Here is a 9,009-nt window from a genome sequence, read left to right as displayed (position 1 = left end):
GCACATAGCTGATTGACAATACTTCACTGAGTGCAGCCTTTTCTGGGCATGCACAGAGACCAACATTTTCAGCTCGCCCAGCCAGATGGAACAGTCCCACTTTTAGCTGGGAGAGGGGACCTGGAGACCTCCATCCACAGGTGGAGGAGTACTTTACAAGAAGGCTAATAATTTGGCAATGCATAAATAGGTCAATTTTCTTTAAATATCTGTTCAGCATGGGATTGAAAGTAACTTGATTTCCTATTAATAAGAGTTACAAACCTCTCTATGTTAAAAATAAGGAATTTATTACCTGCACTGAATATAACATAATTGGAATTGCCAGCCAGGAGATTTTTAAAGTAACATTCAAGGGCACTGTCTTAACTCAAGGGAATGGAACCAGTTTAGTTTTCAAAAGTTATGTAAGGAGCCACAAGTGGCTCAGTTAATTGGCTTCATATTTTTTTTATTTTAGTACCTCTTAAAGATTGAGGTCCCTGGAGCTCTTTCACTGGCCCGCCTCAAATCCAACCCTGCACCTTCTCTCTGGCCATTCTTATGCTCTGATGCTTTGCCCCAGTTCCCCAAACCCGGCACACTTTCTCAGTTCCCTCCTACCACCACCACCTTTGCACCTGTTACTCCATTTGTCTGGGATACTATCGATCCCACTCCCTTATCCACTCCCCTACCCCTGATCATGTCTGTCTAGAGGACACAGCTTGTCTTTCAAGACTCAGTGCCAACTTTCTCTCCTGTACTGTGGAAAGCCCTTCCTAGCATCCTAGAACAAGCAATTCCTCCATCTATAGTGTTCATAAACCACTTTGTACATAAGTCCACTTTAACTTGTTATTTAACATTATTTGTTTATATGGATCTCACAGTGGCTCAACTTCAAATTCCTTGTAGCTAGCATAAGCCCTGTAATAAAAAAGGCATGCAAAAAATCTTTGTTAAATGAAAATATGAGAAAGCAGCTTATTAATAATCATGAAAGAATTTGGATGAGCCCTCAAGTACTCACGTTTCGATAGCCTCCAGCCCTGTGGCAGAGACTAAATACTGGGTAAAGAGCCATCCCAAGAGTATGGAGAGTGGCTCCTAGGCACATATGTTCATTCAACAAATATTTATTGAGCACTTTTTATGTGCCAGATATAATGATAGGAATTAATATGCTGAGTGTTCATTAGAAAAGAGACAGAGATGGTAAAGAGTGGCATGGGTATGGCATGACAAACCCTAAAAACATGCCAAAGTTAGCCCATATCATTGGGTGGGAGTGAGGGGCAGGACAGCCTAGACGTTGAGAAGAAAGAGACATTGGTGGCTGAGGAACATGTGGAGGTCGATCAGGAACACTTTAGAGGAAATACCCCTTCCCCCATCACTTCCTCCCTCCTTCCTTCATATTCCACCCATCCTGTAAGACTCAGCTCAAGCCCAGTTTCTTCCCTGAAAATTTCCCTGGCTGCCTTCAACCCACGGTGCCCTCCTAAAAGAGCAATTGACTGTGTTCTTTACTCATTTAGGATGTGCCATATAATAGTCTGAATTACTTGCTGCTCATGTATATCTATCTTACCTGACCTATTAAATCGAAAACTCATCCTTCAACATATATAAATCGAGGCCCCGCCAGGTGCTGAAGATATCCCAGTGAGTGGGACTGACGTGCAGTCTTGGAGGTGGAGACAGTAGATGTACCAAGGAGACAGAGAAATGCAACCATTACAAATTCTGCTAAGAATTAAGAAAACAAAGAACTGAGACAGAAATGGAGAAGACTACAAAGACTACACTGAAAGAGAGAACTAAGAGATGACCAGCTCCATAAGGGTGGGACCAAGGCTTGAACTTGTCTATAACCAGGCTCCCACACCCAGGGTCTGATTCAGTGTCTTCACAATTTTCTTGCTAAATATGCTCATTGTTGTCAGTTTTAATTTAAATTTGGTGAAATCTCAAATAAAGAGATTATTTGCACTATGTCTGTGTGTTCTGCTCACAAGTGCTCTACAGGTGTTCCCAAAGACACCAACAAATTTTTAAAAGAAGCTCCTTGGAAGACTAATGGGCACCTCCAACTTAACTTAACATGTCCAAAATCATACTCTTGAGCTTTGTCCCAGATTTGTTCTACTCACTGTTTTCTTCGTCTTAAGTAACTAATGCAGGTGATTTTTTTGTTGTTTCTTTTGTTCACTGCAATATCTCCAGCACCTAAAACGTGCCTGGAACATAGTAGGCACTCAGTTGGCATTTGTACATTGATAGAATGTACCAGCGAAGGAACAAACAAATGAGCCATCATACTCCATTGCCCTCGGCTTCCCTTTATATGTTACATTAAAGACCCACTAGAGGGCTGTAAATCACTGCATGATAAACGAGGAGTCAGTACGTCTGCCCCAGCCCACCCTCAGACCTTTCCTGACAGGTCACTACGAGATTTGCATATTTCGCGTGTCAAATCTCAGAAAAGATGTTTGTGTGTCTTATCTCCACAATTACTTGGAGCCAATTGAAGTCATGGATTATGGAAATTCTTTAAAGTGCTTAATAAAGATTTCTAGAAATAAAAGAGAGAGAGAGATTCTTTAGAAAGAGTAGAAGCTAAAAGATGTTAAAGAAAGGTGCACGACATAAATAACCATGTTCTAGAGGAAAGAATGAGATATTATGGAAACTGACCCTAATAGCGACCCACCACTTGATCTAAACAGAGGGACAAGATGAAGCTAAGAGATAGCTTTGGGTTTAATGGCAGGCAGCTGATGGAAAAGGATGATAAGAAATTTTTCTTTGAGACCACATTGTGGTTAGTTCTAGCTCTGTCACATTTTAAAGAGGGATAGCATCATGCTTGCACCCAAGGGTACAAGTTAGGGAAAGGCTGACTTCTGTTCAATACAAGGATAAACTTTCAGACAAAGAGCCACCCACAAATTCTATGTTTTTTTAAATGATATTTGTATATTCAGGATATATATTATCAAATCTCTAAGAATATTGATAATATAAATTGGTTAAGAAGAAAGTTAGAACGAATCACAGATGCTGAAGCCATAATGTGTATCTAAGGGACTTCAGGAGCTTTTAGAGAACACTCCTAATTTTCCCTTCAGGGGGCAGCACAGTGAAATTGTAGGAGCAGTGAGCATGAGGTCTAGGAACCCAGGTTCGGCTAGTTCTGTTTTGATGAACTGTATGACCTAGGGAATCCACTTCACCTCCCTGTAAAATGAGGGTTTTAAATGTGATGACCTTTAATGATCCTTCCAGCTTCACATGAAAACTGAAAACTGAAAACCCTCCTCCTGAAAACTCACCGGAACTGCTATCAGAGCCAGAAAGCTGGTCTGCTTAGCCCTTGATTTGACCCCAGATAACAGTTTTTATTAAGAAGCTATGTCTGCATTAGCTTTCTCAACATCCTCTTCATTCTTGACTTTTATCAGCAACATTTATTGAGTAACAGACACAGTGACAGGTGCCGGAGATAGAAAGATAAAACATCAGCACTTGCTCTCAAAGAGGTTCCCCTGGAAAGGTGAGACGTGTAAATCAGCTATCCCTATTCAGTGTGATAATCTCTCTGAAAGAGTTTTACCTAAATGTCAAGGGAACCCAGAGGGAGGAGCCAGGCTCTGATAGGGATGGCAGGGAGTGCAGATCAGGACACGTGTTCCTGGGGGAGGTGACCCCTGAACTACATCTAAAGGATGAATTAGAATTAGGAGAGAGGAGACTGTGGGTGAAAACTTGAAGGCATGCAGGGGCCTGCAGGTTAGTGGACCAAAGGCTGCCTGTGGTGACCTCGTGAGACAGCCAGTTAGGTAAGCAGGATGACCCAGGAGTTGAGGCAATCTTCTGAAGGTGATGGAGTCACAGTGGAAGCTTTGAGCAGACGAATATTACCAGGCTGTGCTCTAGAAAGATCACCCCAGTAACAAGATAGAGAATGAACGTGCGAGGACAGGAATATGTTACGAGAGGTTATGGTAACAACTCAGGAGGAAATGATATCAGCTGAAATGAGGCAATGGAGGAGAAGGAGGGAGTCTGGAACCGTTTGGGTGGTAGATTAGATGAGATACGGTGAGCAACCCTATGTAGGGGAAGTCGGGAGGACAACTCCTGGCTTGAGTGACCAGATGGATGGCAGTGTCCTCCACTGCAGGAGGCGATGCTGAAGGAGGAGCAGGTTGGGGTGGGGGACACTGAGAGCATGATGAGCCCGCAGGCCTATGGGGGGACTGGCCAGTGGGCAGCTGGATACAGAGTCTCAACAGAATAGTCTAGGCTGGAGCCAGAGAACTGGGAGTAGGTGGTGGCAGAAGCCAGGTGTGGGGATGAATATGACCCAAGAGTGGCAGAGAAGGGAGCCTGGAGGTTATACTGGGCTGTAAAGGAAGAAAAGTCAGCAAAGGAGACCAAGAAACATGACCAAAGGGGTAGAAGGCAATATGGAAATAATCTCCAACCCAGGTTCCAATAGAGGAGATCGTTTTTAAGAATGTGGAAGTGGTCCATGGGGCCGGATGTTGCAAAAAGAGCACAGAAAGGACGGGGAGAAATGAAACAGTGGATTTGGTCATTTGGAGAGCACAGGTGACCTCCTTGAGAGCATTTGCAAGTTGAGTGGAGCAGAGACCAGCCTGCGGGGGTTGCCGCTGGACCAGATGGGGAGGGCGGGCAACAGAGTGTGTGTGTGTGGACAGCCCCGCACAGCCTTCCAGAGCAGCTGCGGGCCCGGCCTTTCTGTTTGTTTGCACCTTGGTCCTGTGCCCCTGGAGAATGAGTGACCTCTCCCCAAGGCATTTCCACCCTCATTGTCACCACGCCCATGACACTAGCCTGCAGCTGATGTCATGTAACACACTCATGACATGTCACCCAGAGGAGCGAGTGGTTCCTCACAGCCAACGCCTGCCCCAGGTTCCCAGCTGCTGCCAGCCACTGCCAGCACGGTGGCCACAGCGACCTGAATGCAACCCACGGAGACCTTGGGAGAGGCTGCGTTTGCTTAGTGAGGAGGGTTTGGAAAGAAGTCAGAGGAGGTACTTTGATTTCGACTTTTAGGAGGCAGACCTCAAAGACACCGGCTCGGGCCTGTTCCACTGTAGGGCCCTCCACGAGCTCCCAGGTGCCCCCATCAGCAGCCGACTTGAGTCTGGATTCAGCCCCGAAGAGCCCCGCGCCTTTTGTGTTGCTTTTCTGCGCTAATCCTTTAACAAAGCCCAGCTAGAGAGTCACCTCCGTCCGTGCTGCTGCCTTTCGTTAGGGAGGACGCCGCAGAGGCAGAAAGGAAAGCCTGCAGCAACAGCCTGTTACGGTGACCAGTGACCGGTCACTGAGCTCAGGTCCAGCATCCGGTAAACCTGTCTCATTCCATCTCACAAATGCCCATGGAGAGCTGGAGACACAAAGATGTTAAGTAACTGACTCAGGGTGCTGAGTGGCAGATCCAAACTGAAGGCCCGGTGGCGTCCAGTACGGGATCCAGGATCTTGACAGCTAGTTTGTGTGACTTAACTGGTCTCGTCTAAGGGGGAGAGGATTTTCAACAGCAATAGCAACCTCCAAACGTCTACTTTAGGTTCTGTCTTAACAGCTGCGCCTCGAGGCCTGGCATCTGCCTGCTGATCAGGCTTCCCCACCCTCACTGGACCCCAGAGAGCTCAGCTACTGCAACCGTTAGACACCGCGGTGAGAGGGGCTCTGAGCTTCTGCTCCCAAATCACCCGGACCTGAGGTGGATGCCCAGCCTGGCACACAAGGTGGGTGAGACCACGGCAGTGACCCTCTAGAGGGGGGGAGATGGTGCCAACCTCCCAGGGCTTCACTGAAGGTTGAATGCAATAATGTATATAGTGTCTGCCCCACTGCAGATGCCCCAGACAGGGTGGCTCTTAGGGTCTTTAGTGCAATTCTCTCACTGGATGGAACCCTGGAGGACGGCACAATCCCTAGACTTTCTGCTGACTGCCAAGGTTTCCTGAGGGGCATTTTATCCAACCTGGCCACCCTGGCCAGCATGACTAAGGGCAAACACTTCCTCCACTAGCCTGGCTCATTCCCTTGGCTTCTGTTCTCTCTGCCTGTACGTGGCATCCTGCCTCGGGTGGGTTCTCAAGCCTGCATTCGAGGGTATTCGAGCACATATCTCTCAAGACAAGGCAAGGGGAGCAAGGCCAAGACATGGCTGTTTTGGGGGTGTTTTAAAATCCACTTCCCCATTGATGAGCAGGTGCAAACAGCCCCCAGGTGCCTGCCAGCCTTCATTTTCTGCTCTTACCTTCTCTCTCTCCCTTGTTTCCTTCTCTTCCCATCCTCAGCTACCCATACAGGGCAGAGAGGGTATCTGAGGAGAGGAGAGGCCCTGGTCCTCGGCCCTTCAGACTTTATTCCCTCTCCCACAAGCCTTGAGTTCCAGAACTGGCTTCACTCAGGTTTGCGACATGATGCCGAGACCTCACTCTTCCTCTCTTCTTTTTCAGGAAACATCTGGAAGCTCCGCTGGGGAGATCTGTCACATGGCCTCTAGTGAACTTCAGACTCCTGCATAATTCTGCCAGAGTTCTTTGTTTGTTGAATATTATGAGAAATATATATGTATATATATATATATATATATACATATATATATATATATATCTGTCTCCCAAATACATAGCTTGAACCCAAAGCACAGTGTTGTTAGTTAAATCTCTTAGTTAAGAGACCACAACACCTGAAATTAGAATTCAGTAACTGGGAAGAGGATGATTGGAGACACAAACCACTCATCACTTTATAAAATAATTTGCTACTGATTATTTTAAATACCAATCTTCCCGAGTCCTCCTAAAACACAGTTTAAGTAGAAAATGTTCTTTGCACTTTTGTTTTTCTGGAGCAATGTTGTCGTGCATAGAGACCTAATTTGAGCAGGTCTTGGCAACTGTCAAACATACAACTCTTCAGGTTCAGGCCAGGCTGTTGCATCATCACGTTGCCACCCTCACACTGACCCTGACCCTGGGCAGCAGTAGAGGGCTGTCCTGGAGCATCTGGTGAGCTGAGGGCACAGGTATACCTGGCCTGATGGATGTGGCCCGTGGAGCCGGGAATGATAACAGCCGCTCCTCTGTGCCAGGCACTGTGCCTTTCACCTTATTCCTTCACTCTTCACCACGTACCCATAACTGGAGTGTCAGTTTATTCGCATTTTTCAGGAAAGAAAACCGAGGCTCAGGATGGTTAAGCCTAAGGTTTCAGGCCACTATAACAGTTCTCATCTGAAAAAGAGAAAGCAGAAATGTGCCCACCCACCTTACAGATTTTTAGAGGTCTGGCTCACGAGTCTCTGAGGAAGCTCCCTCATCCCAGCCCCTCCACTCCGGACCACCTCGAAATCATAGGCCCCTGCAAGGACTCTGGTCGGAACTAGTGCCTGCAGGGGGACAAGTCAGGGGTCAGCAAGACCCCTGGCTCGGTGGGCGTGCTCATCACCCTGGATGGCTATATACCAAGGGTAGGCATTTCTGCACACAGAGGGAAGGATACAGGTGGGGACGAGGGTTGTTTTTATAGATGAAAAGGCTGCAGCCTTCTCACAGCCTCGCCACAGAAAAAGGGAAGCCAGACAGAAACTGAACAACTGGGCCACAGCAAGCCCTGCCCAGCAGGGAGCTGGTGAGATAAGGAGGACTTGCCCTGGGCACACAAGGCTAGGGCAGGATGAGGCTGTGCAGCATCACCCGTTTACCCAGGGACCACATTAATATAAGACGTAAACAGTGGGGGAAAACTGGGTGTGGGGTATGTGAGAACTCTCTGTGCTAGCGTTACAACTTTTCTACAAACTGAAAACTCTTCAGAAAGAAAAGATTTATTAAAAAAAAAAAAAAAGTCAGCCTGATCTCTAAGCTCTGCGAACTGAGAATTTTGTTCTCCTTTACCAACTGTGGATTTTTAACACATCTTTTCAAGTTGCTTGGCAGCATCTTGGAGCTTTCAGTTACTAACTGTGTGCCAATGACAAGTGGCTCCTTAAAGGAGGCCCATCAGGGGTCCTGCCAGGCGCCTTCTCCAGCGGCCTGTGAAACTGTGACACTAACAGTGACAATAATGTAGCTACTCTTCTGGGGCATTGACTGTGTGCCAGCCGAGGCACAAGGCACCACAACCTGAAGACCAGATACTATAATAATCTCTGTTTACAGATGAGGAAACCAAGGGTCCAGGGGTTAAGTAATTTGCCAAGTTCAGACCACCAGAAAATGCCAGAACTGACCTTGCCTTTGCTTCTGCCCGACTCCAAAGTTCATATCCTAACCACTGCTAAAGAAATAAAGCTGCGCTTATTTTAATATATTTTATAATTAAGAAGCCTCTCCCTACCCCAGCCCAGAGTATACTGTATTCCAAACCCACACACTCTGAGTTCAAGGAATCTAAACCCATGGGCCAGAGTATGGCTGCATTCCCCAAAACACTGTGTGTAGACTATGTGTGAGAGCCTTCCTGGAGCAGCGTCCAGGCTTTCCCAGGCTCTATCAAATATTGGTGAAGTCCTGTGTCTCCAGGAGCCCCTAAGGGCCCTCATGCCGCCATCAGCCCTGTGAGGGGAAGAGGACCAGCATGACACTGTCATGCTTGTGGGGGACACTGTCCCCCTTCCTACACAAATTACAGGGCACATGGCAGGGTGGAGACAGGACCAAATCTAGACCAGGGCTGCAGTCATCAGACTGCTGCACTGTGTGACATTGTCCAGAAGCCGCCTGGGCAGGGACGCCAGGGCAACTTCTGTGCAGGGCCAGGTCACCTGCCGTGGGCATGAGGGGAAGAAAGTGGCCTGTAAGATTTAGATATAGGCATTTAATACAAATAGACCAGCACATGCTTGGACATGATTTTTAATGGTCTTGTATCTTCTGACCACCGAGATGAAATGGCATCACGAAAAATCAACGCCCATGGGATGGAGGAGTTGAGGCAGATACCCAGGCTCCTGGGTGTGCAGGCCGGGCA

Source organism: Hyperoodon ampullatus (assembly GCF_949752795.1).
Source record: "Hyperoodon ampullatus genome assembly, chromosome: 2".
NCBI lineage: Eukaryota > Metazoa > Chordata > Mammalia > Artiodactyla > Ziphiidae > Hyperoodon > Hyperoodon ampullatus.
Note: the sequence above shows the minus strand (reverse complement) of the source record.